This window comes from Triticum dicoccoides, chromosome 6A, assembly GCF_002162155.2.
Source record: "Triticum dicoccoides isolate Atlit2015 ecotype Zavitan chromosome 6A, WEW_v2.0, whole genome shotgun sequence".
NCBI lineage: Eukaryota > Viridiplantae > Streptophyta > Magnoliopsida > Poales > Poaceae > Triticum > Triticum dicoccoides.
The window spans coordinates 332,486,390-332,505,103 of NC_041390.1; positions in this window are offsets into that span (position 1 = coordinate 332,486,390).

Below are 18,714 nucleotides of genomic sequence, written 5' to 3' on the forward strand. Positions count from 1 at the left end.
CGCCGCCTCCATCACGCGACTCCACCGCACCGCCCTGCTCGCCCCTGGACGCTGCCGTCGCCTACGCGCGCCGACGCGCGCCTTGCCTCACCGCCGCACCCGGCTGCCCGCACCACACCTCGCCCGGGAACTCCGGCGAGCGGACCGACCTCGCCAGCGTCAACCTCGCCTCCCAACTCCGGACGCCTCCGCCGCCACGTCGTCTCCGGTCATCCCCTCCGGCGAGATCCGGTGGATCGGGACGAGATCCACCGGGATCTCATCCAAACACATCCCGTCTCAGATCTACACCGCTCCGTCCCGGATCCCTCCATCCCGCGTTGACTTTCGCGGAGGTATAATTTCACTAAGTCCCCGAAATTCCCAGATCCATATGCCCTTGTTCATCATGTCGTAACTCCGCATCCGTAGCTCCGTTTTGGGCATATAGCATATCAAAATGTTTGCCTCAGAGAGCACATAATTTCATATCATTGCATCATTTTCATTTGAGTGCATCTTGATGCCCGAAATGCTGTTAGAAGAGTGCTACTTGAGTTATTTGTCAGGTCTGCCGCTCCATTTAGATATTTGTCATTTTTGCCATGATTATTGTGTGCATGATACGCCCATGAGCTCTACATATGTTTGGTTAAGGGTTTTGCCATCTTTCCATAGGTGCAACCCATGTATTTTCTTCATGTGTGTGGTGACTAGCACAAGCTTGCAAAGTGGAGCATTCGTTAATGCTGATTTCAGGGACTTAGCATTTCCACTAAGTCCTTAAGCTGTTTATCTCATTATGCCATATGTTCATGTTGTTTCCTAGTGATCCGTGCCTCTTTTGAGGATGATCAGTAAGGATGTTTTGTTAATCTTGTAGTGCTCTATCCATCCATGTCTTTGTTTGCAATTATGGAGCACCCTAGCTTGAGTCGATCGAGCTCTACTTTTGTCATTTCGTGAATCTGGGCAGATTGTCTACTTGTTAGCGATTTTGCCGAGGATGTTGTAGTTGATCCGTGCATGCTATGTTATTGTTCTTGCCATGTCTAGCTTGCATTTTGTGTATTCTTGATGGGTGTATGCTTAGATTGTCATGACTTGCTCTGTAGTGAGTGCATCGAGCTCGTAAACATGCCTACTTGATATCTGTTTCAGCATGCTCCAGTTTTCACTAAGTCTGAGAACTGATTATGTTTTTGCCATGTTCACATGCTTACAAATGTATTTTCTGATCCCGTTTGGCTCAAGGTCACTAAGGGACTTTTGTTAAGCTCTTTTAGTAGCTCCATGCCATGCTTTACTTTGCCATGTTCAGGTCCTGGAGCATATAGTTTTCATGCTCCAAAGTGTGCTACCTGATCTGAAATTCCAGACAAGTGTTAATTTCACTAAGTCTGAAATCTGTTTATCAATTGCATTTTTGCCATGCTTGTTTGAACCTGTTAATGTATGAATTAGCCGTAGCTCAGTGTTCATCTTTTCTTAAGCTTCATGAGTGGATCCCTGCCATGTATTGTTTTGCCATGTTTGGGTGCTGTAGCATGTTTAACTTGTTGCATTTAGATGGCTACTTGCTGTTTATCGCAGATCGGTGCCATATTTGATTTGCTTGCCATTTCCAAACCGTAACTCCGATTCCGGCGATCTTTATATCGTTTTCAGGCGATTTCATCTCATATTTCCAGTGGCACACTTGGATTTCCAAGTTGAGGCCAGGTTCTTTCATTCCCTTGCAAATCATGCATATGCATCGCATACCGCATCCCGCATACCATTTCATGTTCTTGTGTTGCTTGTTTACTATGTTGTGTGCTTCTTTCCGGTGTTTTCTTCTTCGGGTTGATTCCGGTAACGTCGCGTTTGTGAGGCCCGTTCGTCTATGTCCGTTTGTCTTCTTCATGGACTCGTTCTTCTTCCTTGCGGGATTTCAGGCAAGATGACCATACCCTCGAAATCACTTATATATTTGCTTGCTAGTTGCTCGCTCTTTTGCTATGCCTATGCTGCGATACCTACCACTTGCTTATCATGCCTCCCATATTGTTGAACCAAGCCTCTAACCCACGTTGTCCTAGCAAACCGTTGATTGGCTATGTTACCGCTTTGCTCAGCCCCTCTTATAGCGTTGTTAGTTGCAGGTGAAGATTGAAGCTTGTTCCATGTTGGAACATGGATATTTTGTTGGGATATCATGATATATCTTATTTAATTAATGCATCTATATACTTGGTAAAGGGTGGCAGGCTCGGCCTTATGTCTGGTGTTTTGTTCCACTCTTGCCGCCCTAGTTTCCGTCATATCGGTGTTATGTTCCCGGATTTTGCGGTCCTTACGCGGTTGGGTTATAATGGGAACCCCTTGACAGTTCGCTTTGAATAAAACTCCTCCAACAATGCCCAACATTGGTTTTACCATTTGCCACCTAGCCTTTTTTCCCTTGGGTTAGGCCAGCCCAAGGGTCATCTTTATTTTAAACCCCCAGGCCAGTGCTTGTCTAAGTGTTGGTCCAAACTACAGCCCCTTGCAGCGCCACCTCGGGGAAACTCGAGGGTTGGTTTTAGTTGTACGGATTGCTTATCTGGTGTTGCCTTGAGAACGAGAAATGTGCAGCTCCTATCGGGATGTCGGCGCATCGGGTGGTCTTGCTGGACTTGTTTTACCATTGTCGAGGATGTCTTGTAACCGGGATTCCGAGTCTAATCGGGTCTTCCCGCTAGAAGGAATATCCTTCGTTGACTGTGAGAGCTTGTGATGGGCTAAGTTGGGACACCCCTGCAGGGATTTGAACTTTTGGAAGTCGTGCCCGCGGTTATGGGCAGATGGGAATTTGTTAATGTCCAGTTGTAGAAAACCTGAAGATGACCTTAATTAAAATACATCAACCGCGTGTGTAACCGTGATGGTCTCTTCTCGGCGGAGTCTGGGAAGTGAACACGGTGTTGGAGTTATGTTTGACGTAGGTTGTTCTAGGATCACTTCTTGATCATAGTTTATCGATCGTGCTTTGCCTTCTCTTCTCGCTCTCATTTGCGTATGTTAGCCACTTTATATGCTAGTCGCTTGCTGCAGCTCCACCTCATACCTTTACCTTACCCATAAGCTTAAATAGTCTTGATCGCGAGGGTGTGAGATTGCTGAGTCCCTGTGGCTCACAGATACTACCAAAACCAGCTTGCAGGTGCCGTTGAACCATACAGATGACGCAACCAAGCTCAAGGAGGAGCTCGATGAAGATCTTGTCCTTTGGTGTTGTTTCGTTCTAGTTGATCAGTAGTGGAGCCCAGTTGGGGTCGATCGAGGACCTTTGTCACATTTGGGGTTCTTCTTTTATTTTGGTTTCGTAGTCGGGCCCTGATTGTTTTTGGATGATGTAATGCTTTATTCATGTAATTGTGTGAAGTGGCGATTGTAAGCCAGCTATGTATCTCTTTTCCCTTATTGTATTACATGGGTTGTATGAGAAGATTACCTCACTTGCGACATTGCTTTCAATGCGGTTATGCCTCTAAGTCGTGTTTCGGCACGTGGGAGATATAGCCGCATCGAGGGCGTTACAAGTTGGTTATCAGAGCCTTCCCCGACCTTAGGATCCCCATTACTTGATCATTTTTAGCGGCCGAGTTGTGTCTAGAAAAATGTTTTGAGTCATTTAGGAATTATATATCGGAGAGTTTAGGAATTCTTTTTACTCCTCAGTCCATTCGTCGCTCTGGTGAGGCATCCTGACGTAGAGTTTTTACTCTTCTCTTCTCATATTTCACTAAAAAAAATTTAGGATCACGCGGGTATCTTGGAATCGTTTCGATGGTTTTGTGACGAGAACATTGTCTTGGTGCCTCCTGTCAGGGGTTTTGTGGTAGTGTCCCGGGGAGTTGAGCTCCGAGGTGTTGTCGTCATAATTTTATGGTTGCAGTTCTGAAATACCTTAGTTTAGTTTCGCCAACATCGAAAATCTCTTTTATGCAGTTCGTTGGTGAGATAACCTCGACGCCACCCAGTACTGGGGCAGGAGTTCGGGAGTATTGCCATAACTTGTATAACGGATGCTTTTCGAAGGTTGAGTTAGATGGTTTCTGAAGGTTTCTTGGTTATGTGTTGAAGGATGGATACAGCTGGATGTAGGATTTGCTAGTTTTGGGTGAGATATTATGCTTCCCCTGTATCCCCAACACCTGATTGCATAATCGGAAAGGTTTGGGAGTTTCATAGGTGGGAATTCAAGTAGCTCCTAGGATTTCTTTCCGACAGAGGTATGATACGAAATTGGGGTTCGACGTCTAGTGGTCCGCCTATTCACGGTCGGTTTTACAGTGGTCTCGTTGTGTCTTAAAGAGTCCTTGGCTATGCCGACTCGGGGACGCTTCGTATGTCATGTGCACTGCCTTGTACATGATGGTGTTGTATGATCGAGCCCGTGTAGGCCCCACCATGAAAACTTCGGACGAAATCTCTATCATATGTTTGTTCCGGCTTATTCGGCAAGCCAATCCTTGTTTTGTTTTGAGTTGTGGTATTCGAGTTGCTTCGAAGTCAAGAGTTGATTCCATACCTTTCCTAAATGGTGTTCTCATACTACGATGTGAATACCAATCTGTTGACACCTGATTTTGGCAAGATACAGATTGCAATGAAGATGGTCTTGAGTAAATAAGTTTTCAGCATAAAAATATTCACGTCACCGAGTGGAACCACTTTGATGTTTCGGTTATATTCATTCGACTTTATCTTACGGACCGAAACTATATTCCGAGTGGCACAGTTCAATGTTCCGAGTGGTTTTTGGCCAATCACATCTTCAAGATGACCTCGGATGAAGGAGCACTCTTAAGGAATTGTCTTCATCTCGTCGAAGCAATCGATTTTGATATATAAATCATCTCAATCCGAGTTCATATGCAAAAGTTAGAGGCAATATACTGCAGACTGAACCTCAACGGAAATATGGCGCGAGGTGACAGACACTTGTCTAATAGGTTGCGCGAGTAATTCGGCCATCAATACGGCCTTGAATCGAAAAACCTTCAACATGGAAAAGTTTCATCTCACCGAGCCGATCGATTTTCATATATAATTCGTCTCAATCCGAGATCATATGAGGCCTGGAGAGACAAATCAAGATCGGACTATGTTTTCAGTCGGCAATCCGAGTGAAAAGTTTACCATCCGAGTGAAAGTTTACGGTCGAGTGAAATTGTACGGTCGAGTGAAAGTTTGATGACCGGATGAACTTATTATTGTCCAAGTGGAAATATAGTCATCCGAGTGAAAATATGATCATCCGAGTGAAATTGTCGTCCAGGTGAAAATATTCCGAGTGAAAAGATTACCATCGGGACGAAAACTTGCCGATTGTATAAGATAGTGCCTTCCGAGTGGAAATATAGTCATCCGAGTGGAAATATAGTCATCCGAGTGGAAATATAGTTATCCGAGTGAAAGATTGTCTTCCGAGTGAAAAAGTCCAATCGGACGATCCGAGTGAAAGTATCTAATATCCGAGTGGATGAGCTCATGTCCAAGTGAAATTGAACATGTGCTCGAAAGTTTATCAAAATGACCTTGGATGAAGAAGTGTTCAATACAGAAGTTGTGCGTATCATCAAGATGATAAATTTTAATTTTGGAGTCATCATCATCACAGATAATATATAGCCTACAAATTCACTACGAGACTCGGATAATCCAGTCTACTGCAAAACCGAGTCTGACTGGAAGATAAAGATGACCTCGAAAAGTATTCAAGATGGCCTTATTTGAAAAAATGATCAACATGAGAGTTGTTCGTATCGTCGAGGCGCACAAGTTTGATATTTGGGCGTCTCGATCAGAGATCATATGCAAGCCCGGCGGCCCGCGCAAGAAGGAAGACAGAGTTTGGCCCAGATTCAGACTGAATCCGAGTTGGAATAGAATTAGGACTCTAGGACGTGAATTGATATAATTTTTCTTGTAAGGAAAGCCTAGATGAATCCTTTACTTGTACGGGAAGTCCAGCCGCCTCTTATATATGTTGGGGGTGACGGCCGATTGAACAACACACAATCGAACAAATCAATATACTACTTTTTCATCTACATTTTATCTCTCCACCGTTTTTCTATCTCGTTCTTCGCTGTTCTTCGTGTTTGAGATCTGCGAATCTCGAGGCTCTAGGGGCGAGCGAATCGACCTAGGGCAGCACACAGCCGCCGCACTCCCTGACGGGGTCCCTCCCAGGGGTGTGGGGTTTTCGGGTCTGCAAAAGCGCCCGTCGACTGTCTTGCGTATCGCGCTGTCGGTCGGGTCTCCTTCGACGTGAGCTGCGGTGCATCACCCCCGGCGTCGAGGGTACACGTGACGTGTTCGTGTGTCAACACACTTTTTGGCGACTCCGCTGGGGAACGAAGATCAATCGTCATCATACACCATGTCTGATATTCCCAAGTCATCTGAGGTAGACGCCGATAACATCATTAAGCCCAGTCTTGATGAGATATCGGCCGATCATCGCCAAGTTTATGAGGAGTACAAGAAGGCGCGCGAGGAGAAGGACTTGCAGGAGTTCCTTGCAAACTTCAAGAAGGATCGCCAAGGCAACATCACTCCGATTGAAGAAATCAAGTTCCCTCCTCTTCAAGCCGAGCAGGTTAAACCCTCTGTAAGTACTGCCTTTTCTCCTGAGTAGTGGGCTGAGATTGAAAGTCGTATTGCTGATGGTAACAATCTAGTCTATCAAACTTTTATAGAAAATACTAATGCTCAGAAGAATATATCTCAATCGTCTAGTGGTAATAATGGTTTAGCTGCTAGTGTGCAAAACCCTAATCTGGCTTTACCTATTGCATCGGCGCCTCCCATGCCGATGACTTATTATCCTACCCAAACAAATCAGATTGTGACTACACCCATTAATCCTATTATGAGCATGACAGGTTCGGTGGCAACGCCGAACCAAACTCTACCTACATCTACAACCACTCGACCACTACCAAATTATGGGTCGACATACATGCCACAATTCCTACCCACAACTAGCAACCCTACTCCTTCTATGCCACTGCCACAAGCTGCATCGTCCACTATGGATGATGGTCTAGCTAATCTTAGAGAGGAGATGGCTAAGATGCTTCGAGAAAATTTTGGAGTTGAGTTACCTCAGAATCGGATTTACCAAAAGCCATACCCCGAGTACTTTGATGCCATCCAGTGCCCTCCGGGATATAAGATTCCAGATTTTGTTAAGTTCAATGGAGAGGGCACAAAAACCACATGGGAGCATGTTAGTCAATACTTAGCACAACTAGGTGAAGCAGGCTCACTAAATGAGTTGAAAGTGCGTTTGTTTCCTTTATCTTTAACTGGTACTACATTTTCGTGGTTTTCTTCTTTACCACATGGTTCCATTCGGGTTTGGTCGCAGCTAGAGCAGAAATTTCATGATCACTTTTATAGCGGCGACAATGAACTCAAGTTATCACATCTAACATCGGTTAAACAGAAGCATGATGAATCGGTCTCCAATTACGTCAAGAGATTCAGAGAAACAAAAAACCGGTGTTTTAGTTTGGTGATAACCGAGAGAGACTTGGCAGACCTAGTGCTGAGTGGTTTGAGAACTCCCATTAGAGAAAAGCTGGAAGGTTATGAGTTCTTAAATATCAACCAAGTCTTACAAAGGGCTTTGGCTCAGGAAAGCCGAAGCAAAGATCTCAAAGAAGTGCATAGATACAAAGCCGATCATCCAAAGATGAATATGGTGGAATATGATAGTGATCACTCGGACAATGAGGGTGATGTTTTTGCTACTGAATTTGTTTGGCCATCTAAGGCCAAACCCTTTACTTGCAATGATCTGAAACTGATTCATAAGAATCGTGATGAAGAGATGAAGTTTACTTTTAACATTGTTATGATAGAATATTTGATGCTTTACTGCAGGCTAAGATTATTAGAATATCTCATACTTTACCGCCGTTTGAAGAGCTAAAACGGCGTGCTTATTGCAAGTATCATAATTCTTTTTCTCATGCTACTAATGATTGCAATTTTTTTCGACGACAGATACAATCGGCCATTAATGATGGACGATTGAACTTTTCTGAGATGCAAGTTGATAAACAGCCTTTTCCAATGAATACCATGGATTTGGAGGGCAAGAAGCTACTCATTCGGCCGGAGGTAGCCGAATCTTCTAATAAAGCTAATGTCATTTTTGGTGAGCCCAGGAAAGACAAGGAGGACAACAAGGTCTTGGGGAGACAGGTTGTGCTTGGTAAGCAACCCGATAGCAAGGAAGTAATCAAAATCACCATCAAGAATCCTACACTCGGGGGGAAACCGCAAGTGCAAGAAAATACGCGAGTTAAATTTGTCAAACCCAAGAGTCTAGAAGCTGGCAAGTGGAAGAGGAATGAAGCTAAAGTGCAACGCAAGCGGATCAAGACAACTTTTGATATGTTGCTATCCAAATATGCTAATCAGTCGGCTGGTCCCAGCTCTAACCGGCCATCATACCTGAAGCGACCAAGGTCACCATCAGCTGATATATTCAGTCAGTACATAAAACCGAGTGGACCAAGGGTGTCGTTTCCAGAAAAGCATACACAATCTGTTTGGGATCGACTTGACTATTCATATAGAGGCCGACTGAACATCGGTAACTATCGGTCGGCTGGTCAAAACATGCGACCGGATGGAAATTATCTGAGTGTAAGAATGCACCCAGGTGGAAGCTATCCGAGTGAAAAAATGTGGCCGAGTAGATTCCATCCGACTGAATTCCATCCGAGTGATATTCATCCGAGTGGATTCCATCAGAGTAAAAAGGTGCGCCCGAGTGGAAATTTCATGCATCTGGAAAGTTGAAAAGAATGGCGTGTTAAATCACCAAGTGTTGCAGCAGTTGAGTCGGGAAAAGGCAAGGAGAAAATGGATTCCGACTCACTTATCTTGGGCACCAAAACATTCGCCATACAGCAACCGATTGTGCATAGCAATCCGACTGAGCCGATACTTGCTATCGCGCCAAAGCACTCGGCTAATGACCATAAAGCAAGCACCAGCCGAGTAAAAACGAGAGATCCTAAATACACTCAGCCAAAGTGGTGTCCTCCAGGGCTAACAAAGACACAAAAGAGGAAACTACAGAGATTAAGGAGTCGAGAGATGGCAGAACAGGAGGCCGAGAAACAAAGGGACAAGTTGTTCAATGACACTAGACCCATGGTTCCACCAAAACAAGTGTGGAGGCCTAAACAAATACAAGATACAACAGCTTCTACATCTATCACAACAATACCTACATCACCAAAGGATGACGATGCAACAGATATGACATCGTCTGCGACACTTCTTACTTATCCATCACTCGGACAAATTTCAGAATCGGTGGATGCACTCGAGGAGGAGGCTGATATGTTGGACTATGAGTCTACGCCGGTTCATGAAGGTATGGATATCAATATGGTGTACTACTTACCTGCTGAGTCTTGTGCTGTAGATGAAGAAGGGGAGGTGGCTCAGCTGGATTTTGGCCCTAAAAACGCAATATTCGAGAAGCCAAAAGAACCAGTAACGCATCTTAAACCATTATATCTCAGAGGTCATATCAATGGGTCGCCGCTCACTCGGATGCTTGTTGATGGTGGTGCTGTGGTAAATCTTATGCCCTATTCGGTCTTCAAGAGATTGGGTTTGCCTGATGAAGAATTGATCAAGACCAATATGGTGCTCAATGGATTTGAAGGCAAAGAGAAAACTGAAGCCAAAGGTGTGATGTATGTGGAGCTTACAGTCGGAAGCAAAACTTTGGCTACTGCATTCTTTGTCGCTGAGGTGCAAGGTAACTACAACGTCATACTAGGCCGTGATTGGGTTCATGCAAACCAGTGCGTGCCATCCACTATGCACCAGTTTTTGATTCAGTGGGTTGATGATGAAGTGGAAGTTATTCACGCGGATAACTCGGCCTGTGTTGCTTTGGCCGATGCATCAGTGGATTGGCAACATCCCAATGCTACTTGCTTGACGGGACGTGACTTATCAGAATTTGATTTTCTCAGCGCAACCAAGAATGGTTTTGTGCCCGTCTCTTTAAAGCCGAGTGAATGCAATCGGCTCCAAGGTATGATATGTTTAAATGGTTCCTAATTCCGAGTGGTTACAAAAACGTCTTGTAAAGTATCGGTCCAATGAGAACGATATCTACGAGTCTATAGAGGAGTTGGATGACATGGATAAACTTGGACAAGGTTTTACATCAGCCGATCCGTTAGAAGAGGTAGATATTGGAGATGGTTCTGTCACTCGGCCGACATTTATAAACAAAAATTTGAAAGACGATTGTAAGGCTAAGTTAATCGAGCTACTGAAATAATATGTTTGTTTCTTTGCATGGGAATATCATGAGATGCCAGGGTTAAGCCGAGAGCTAGTGGAACATCGGTTGCCTATAAAGGCCGGTTTTAGACCTTATAAACAGTCGGCCAGAAAATTTAATCCGAAAACATATGACCGGATCAAGGAAGAGATCGGTCGACTGCTTGAAGCTAATTTCATTCGACCTTGCAGGTATGCCAAGTGGATTTCTAACATTGTCCCAGTAGAGAAGAAAGGATCTGGCAAGTTTAGGGTGTGCATTGATTTCAGAGATTTGAATAGGGCTACACCCAAAGATGAGTATCCTATGCCAATAGCCGATGTGCTTATTAATGATGCTTCTGGACATAAGGTTATTACCTTTCTAGATGGTAATGCCGGATACAATCAAATTTTCATGGCCGAAGAGGACATGTACAAAACGGCTTTCCGATGTCCTGGTGTCCTTGGTTTATTCGAGTGGACAGTGATGACATTCGGATTAAAAAATGCTGGCGCCACGTATCAAAGGGCTATGAATTTGATTTTTCATGATTTACTCGGTGTCATACTTGAAGTTTATATTGATGATATTGTTGTCAAATCGGATGCTTTTGAATCTCACTTGACCGATTTGCGTTTATCTTTTGAAAGAATGAAAAAGTATGGATTGAAAATGAATCCTTTGAAGTGTGCTTTCGGCGTGTCAGCTGGCAAGTTTTTGGGTTTCATTATTCATGAAGATGGTATAGAGATTGATCCCAAAAAGACAGAGGCTATACAGAAGGTGGAGGCTCCAACATGCAAGAGTGATATGCAAAAGTTCCTTGGCAAGGTCAATTATTTGAGAAGGTTCATAGCTAATCTATCAGGGAAAGTTGATGCATTTACTCCTATCCTTCGGTTAAAGAATGATGCTGATTTCACTTGGGGGGCAAAACAGCAAGAAGCATTTGATATGATCAAGAATTATTTGTGCACTCCTCCGGTGATGAAAGCACCCAAGCATAGGGAACCCTTAGACTTTACATTGCAGCAGAGGAAGGAGTTATTGGTGCTGTTCTAACTCAAGAGACTGAAGGAAAAGAGCATGCCATCACTTATTTGAGCCGCCCTTTATTGGACGCAGAGACAAGGTATACATTTATTGAGAAATTATGTCTATGCTTATATTATGCTTGCACAAAACTGAGACATTATTTAGTGCCAAGTGTTTGTGTAGTAGCTTGTCAAACCGATCTCATTAAATACATGTTGCATAGGCCAATTCTTAGTGGTAGAATTGGCAAGTGGGCTTATGCTTTGATTGAATATGATTTGGCTTATGAGTCTCTAAAATCCATGAAAGGCCAAATTGTTGCTAATTTCATTGTTGAACATCGGATTAATAACAAGCATGATGTTGATATGAACCTTGTTTCATTAGTACCATGGAGATTATACTTTGATGGTTCAGTTTGTAGCAATGGCCAAGGTGTTGGTATTGTTTATATATCTCCTCATGGTGCTGTTTTTGAAGCCTCATGCCGCTTAGAATATTTTTGCACAAACAATCAAGCCGAATATGAGGCATTGTTATTCGGCCTAGAGATGTTACTTGCTATAGGTGCTACACATATTGAGGCTTATGGTGATTCGTTACTAGTGGTGCAGCAAATATCCAATGTCTTTTAGTGTTTGGACGAATCACTTAATGTTTATCTTGATAGATGTCTAGATATAATTTCTACTTTGGATTGCTTTAGCATTGCTCATATATCTAGACATGACAATTGGAAAGCAAATGAATTGGCACAACAAGCATCCGGATATCATGTTGATCATGGCATGTTTCATATCTCTCAAAGACCGATGTCTTGTCTTGCCAATATGGGAGAGGCCGAACCTGAACCCACTGATTCGGCCATTAACAAAAAGTCTAGTGCAGGTGACAATCCCGACTGGAGGAAGCCCATTGTTGATTACTTGTGCAATCCGAGTGAAAGGGTGGACAGGGTTGTTCGGCGTATGGCTTTCAAGTATATAATGAGAGATGATGGTCTTTATCGCCGAACCATCGATGATGTTCTTCTAAAGTGTTTGGACGAGGACCAGGCAAGAGTTGCTATGGGAGAAGTACATGAAGGTATTTGTGGCACTCACCAGTCGGCTCCCAAGATGAAATGGTTATTGCGACGTGCTGGGTTTTATTGGCCGACTATGATTAATGATTGCTTCAGATATTATAAGGGGTGTGAAGCTTGTCAAAAGTTTGGTGATATTCAATTGGCTCCTGCTGCTATGTTACATCCTATTATCAAACTGTGGCCTTTCAGAGGTTGGGGTTTAGATTTCATTGGACAAATCCATCCGTCTTCCTCAAAAGGGCATCGGTTCGTATTGGTGGCAACCGATTATTTCACTAAATGGTCTGAAGAAGTACCTCTCAAGAACATGACGCATACGAAGGTAATTCAATTCATAACTCAGCACATTATTCATAGATTCGGTATTCCTCAAATGTTAACTACAGATCAAGGTTCATCTTTCATGTCACACCAAGTCAGAGAGTTTGTCGAATCTTATAACATAAAGTTGCTCAATTCCTCTCCATATTATGCCCAAGCTAATGGACAAGCTGAGTCTAGCAATAAAATTTTAATCAAGCTCATAAATAAGAAGATTGAGGATAATCCAAGGAGATGGCATGACTTGTTGTCTGAGGCATTATGGGCACATAGAATCTCAAGGCATGGTGCTATGAAAGTGACTCCATATGAGCTAGTATATGGTCAGGAGGCTGTTTTACCGGTGGAAGTAAATTTGAATGCTTTAAGAATAGCCAAACAAAATGATTTATCGGCAATAGACTTCTATAACTTGATGATGGACAACATTGATGAGGTTGCTGATAAACGTTTGGCTGCTTTGAATGCCATAGAGAGAGATAAGTTGAGGGTGGCAAGGGCTTACAATAAGAAAGTCAAGTTGAAGAATTTTCAAGTTGGTGATCTCGTTTGGAAAGTGATTCTACCGATTGGTTCAAGAGATAGAAAATTCAGGAAGTGGTCTCCAAGTTGGGAAGGTCCTTTTAGAATTACAAGAGTTGTTCCCAGAAATTCATATTTGGTGGAATCAATACAAGGGGCATTGTTACCTCGAGCTCTCAATGGCAAATATTTGAAGAAGTACCACCCGAGTGTGTGGCAGGAAGCCTAAGTGGGAAATGGCCGATATATGATTATCGCCCTTAGCACAAACATGGCCGATACATAATTATCGCCCTGAGGAAAATAAATGGCCCATGGAGTGTTGATATAGTCCTTAGAACAAACACTATTCATATTATTTTTCGGCGTGCAAGCTTTGCCGAAAAACAGGGGGGCATGTGTTGACACCTGATTTTGGCAAGATACAGATTGCAGTGAAGATGGTCTCGAGTGAATGAGTTTTCAGCATAAAAATATTCACGTCACCGAGTGGAACCACTTTGATGTTTCGGTTATATTCATGCGACTTTATCTTACGGACCGAAACTATATTCCGAGTGGCATAGTTCAATGTTCCGAGTGGTTTTTGGCCAACCACGTCTTCAAGATGACCTCGGATGAAGGAGCACTCTTAAGGAATTGTCTTCGTCTCGTCGAAGCAATCGATTTTGATATATAAATCATCTCAATCCGAGTTCATATGCAAAAGTTAGAGGCAATATACTGCAGACTGAACCTCAACGTTAATATGGCGCGAGGTGCCAGACACTTGACTGATAGGTTGCGCGAGTAATTCTGCCATCAATACGGCCTTGAATCGAAAAACCTTCAACATGTAGAAGTTTCGTCTCATCGAGCCGAACGATTTTCATATATAATTCGTCTCAATCCGAGATCATATGAGGCCTGGAGAGACAAATCAAGATCGGACTATGTTTTCAGTCGGAAATCCGAGTGAAAAGTTTACCATCCGAGTGAAAGTTTACGATCGAGTGAAAGTTTACGGTCGAGTGAAATTGTACGGTCGAGTGTAAGTTTGCTGACCGGATGAACTTATTATTGTCCAAGTGGAAATATAGTCATCCGAGTGAAAATATGATCATCCGAGTGAAATTGTCGTCCAGGTGAAAATATTCTGAGTGAAAAGATTACCATCGGGACGAAAACTTGCCGATTGTATAAGATAGTGCCTTCCGAGTGGAAATATAGTCATCCGAGTGGAAATATAGTTATCCGAGTGAAAGATTGTCTTCCGAGTGAAAAAGTCCAATCAGACGATCCGAGTGAAAGTATCTAATATCCGAGTGGATGAGCTCAAGTCCGAGTGAAATTGAACATGTGCTCGAAAGTTTATCAAAATGACCTTGGATGAAGTAGTGTTCAATACAGAAGTTGTGCGTATCATCAAGACGGTAATTTTTGATTTTGGAGTCATCATCATCAGAGATAATATATAGCCTACAAATTCACTACGAGACTCGGATAATCCAGTCTACTGCAAAACCGAGTCCGACTAGAAGATAAAGATGACTTCGAAAAGTATTCAAGATGGCCTTATTTGAAAAAATGATCAACATGAGAGTTGTTCGTATCGTCGAGGAGCACAAGTTTGAGATTTGGGCCGTCTCGATCAGAGATCATAAGCAATCCCAGCGGCCCGCGCAAGAAGGAAGACAGAGTTTGGGCCAGATTCAGACTGAATCCGAGTTGGAATAGAATTAGGACTCTAGGACGTGAATTGATATAATTTTTCTTGTAAGGAAAGCCTAGATGAATCCTTTACTTGTACGGGAAGTCCAGCCGCCTCTTATATATGTTGGGGGTGACGGCCGATTGAACAACACACAATCGAACAAATCAATATACTACTTTTTCATCTACATTTTATCTCTCCACCGTTTTGCTATCTCGTTCTTCGCTGTTCTTCGTGTTTGAGAGCTGCGAATCCCGAGGCTCTAGGGGCGAGCGAATCGACCTAGGGCAGCCCATAGCCGCCGCACTCCCTGACGGGGTCCCTCCCAGGGGTGTGGGGTTTTCGGGTCAGCAAAAGCGCCCGTCGACTGTCTTGCGTATCATGATGTCGGTCGGGTGTCCTTCGACGTGAGCTACGGTGCATCACCCCGGCGTCGAGGGTACACGTGACGTGTTCGTCTGTCAACACAATCCTTCTTGGTAATCGAGACTGTCATGTCAATCCTTTTTCAACCGACGTGTTTCTCTTCAAGTGGATCCGATCATTTCAACAACCGCAAGATCAAGTATCAGTTCTTCTCAACGGTGTTCATTTCATCCATTCCAAATTGTCTTTTTTTTCCACCCTCCCTCCCTTTGTTTTTCTCCAAGGATTCAGATCTCTTAATCGAGTATCCATATTATTGATGTGAGGTCTCTCCATTCTTTTCTATCAATATTCTTATCCAGTGATTCTCATGAAGATTCTAACGGAGCTTCAAGTTCGTCTCTCATCACTCATTTTCTTCTCCGGTGGTTTCAATTCTAGCTTTTCTTTGTTGATCATATTCATTTTCTTGCTTCAAATACCTTTTCTTACCGGTGCACCTCTATATCATCCACCTCTCGCTATTCATTTGTTTCGGAGTGCTAAAGATATCTCAGAAGATTTGTGTTTCCACTCTTAATCCGTTCAAGATATTTTGAGGATGTTATCTCATTCAAGCCTTTTAATTCAACCGGTGCAATCTCTCCTTTAATCATTTCAACGGTGTATCTTTTGAGTGGGCCCTAACCCACAGGTCTTCTCCCAGGATCTTACCTGACTCTTCTTATTTTCCCGGAGCTATCCTAAATTCATTTCAAATTTGACGTAAGAATGATTCATCATCTGTCATATGTTTTTCTCCAAGTTCTTTCAAAAAAAAATTCATCGTTGACTCAACCTCTTCGTTTTGATTCTTCCGGTGTGCCTAAATAAGTCATGATGGTATTTCTCATCGTCATTCTCAGTTTGGATGACCGAAGAAGATTCTTCTTTCAACCTTGCTCCATTCTCTTCAAGATTCGTGATTCTAGCTTGTTGCCATCCTCTCATAATTGTTTTGATTGTGAGAATTCTTTCCACCCATCCGGAGTAATTCAAGATTCTTCTCAGTTTGTTTTCCGGAGTCCATCAATTCTGGATTATTCATGTCAGCTTCCAGTTATCATTCTCCAATCATACCGATGCATCATTCAAGTATATTCTCTAATCAGCTCATGACCTTTTGTTCTCGTGGATCTAATTTCCCTCAAGTATTTTCATTCGTCCTCTAATTCCTTTCCGGTGATTTATCCCTTTACTTCGTTCTTTGTCAATGCTTACGGTGGTTCATTCAAGATTTTTCTTCTTTCTTATCATGCCAATTCATTTGTTGTTTCTATCCTACCAGCGGCTCATTGAAGACCTTCCCAAGTTTATGATATCTCTCTCTTAATCCTTGCTACAAGAATAAGTAGTGTGCCAAATCCATTGTTTGTCATCAATTAAATTGGTGAAGGATAAGCATAATGTAATTCTTATTCTTGTTTCTTCCATATGTTAATCTTTTCTCCCGGAGTTTGTTCACGATGATTAAACTCTTGGTGTCAAGTGCTCATCTTTCTTTTACCGGAGATCCAAGCTCTCGCAATTATATCACCATGAAGCTCCATCTAAATCATCGCAAGGTTTCACCTTGTATTTTCAACTTCTCTCTCTTTCGTTTGATCATTCTTTTGTTTACCGGAATTCTTCATGGAGGCTCTACATGATGGTTCATCAAGGATTTATATTCCTTCTCGAAACGTTCATCAACTTTCTTTTCAGAGGAACTCAAGCTTTCTTCATATTGTAATCTGGAGTGCAATTCTTTCTACCATATCATTTGAGGTGGTATTATGTCATTCTTGATAATTTGAGTTCATGTTTCATGATTCACATGTTGTTAAGAATGAGATATTTTAAATCCATTAATATCGTCATTGGAATTATCATGGGTTATATTTCACCTTAAACCTTCCCTAAGGATTGTTGCTATTTATGGTGCAAATAAATGATCCAAGTTCTTCTTTATCCTCCCGGTGAAATAAGCTTTCTCGTCTCCTTGTTCATACCAATCCAATTCTTTTCCCGTGAGTGGCAAGTTGTCACCTCATAGTTTTGAGATGTCTTCTATAAGACCATATCAAGCTTATTTTTTTTCGTTGTTGGGTTTTCCAACAACTCCGATCTAGCTTTTGTTGTAAGCGTGCTCCCTTGAGATCTTGTTTCCCTTCGTTCATGCCATTCCATTCTTACTTTTGTTCCAGAGGCTTTTGATGTTGCTCTCTTCAGCCTATCATCTTGATTGTCAAGATCATGTTCAGTTCCTTCCATTTTCAATCGGAGTGCTTTAAACTTCAATTATCTCTGTTGTATTCTTTTCTAAAAATGGCTTAACCTTGTCAAGGTTCATGGTTCCACTCATTTGTCAAAGAAGCAATTTGTTTTACCTCTTCTCTTCCTCTTCCTTTTCCCTCCGGTGCCATCCTAGATCTCGGGACGAGATCCTCTCGTAGTGGTGGAGTGTTGTAACGCCCCGAGACCGATGTGCCAGGTGTCCTCCACTTATTCTCTGTTGTTGCCTTGTCATTGCTTGCGTGTCATGCATTGCATATCATGTCATCATGTGCATTTCATTTGCATACGTGATCGTCTCATGCATTCGAGCATTTTCCCCGTTGTCCGTTTTGCATTCCGGCGCTCCGTTCTCCTCCGGTGGTCATTTCTACCTTCTTCTTGTGTGTGGGGATTAAACATTTCCAGATTGAACCGAGACTTGCCAAGCGGTCTTGGTTTCCTACCGGTAGACCGTCTGTCAAGTTTCATACCATTTGGACTTCGTTTGATACTCCAACGGTTAACCGAGGGACCGAAAAGGCCTCGTGTGTGTTGCAGCCCAACACCCTTCCAAAGTGGCCCAAAACCCACCTAAACCTCCTCCATCATCTCGGTCGTTCGATCACGATCGTGTGGCCGAAAACCGCACCTCATTTGGACTCTCCTAGCTCCCTCTACCTATAAAAGAGCACCCCTCCCCGAAATTTCAGATCATTTCGCGGATGAACCCTAGCCATCTCCCTCCTCGCGCCGTCGGACACGTCCATCCCGCACCGGACATGTCCACTGCCCCGCAGCCACCTCACTCCGGCCAATAGCCGGCCGCCATGTCACCGCCTCCGCCGCCTCAGCCAACTCTGCGCCGCCACCTCACCGCCCTGTCTCTCCTCCCACCGCGGGCCCGAGGAGACCCAGATCCGGCCCGCCCGGGCCCGGATTCCGCGCCGCCAATCCAGCGCCTGAGCGAGCCCGACGCCGCTGCTCGCCGTTGCGCTTGCCGGCCGCCGCCTCCTCGCCGCTGCGCTCGCCACCGGCCGCCGCCTCCATCACGCGATTCCACCGCGCCGCCCC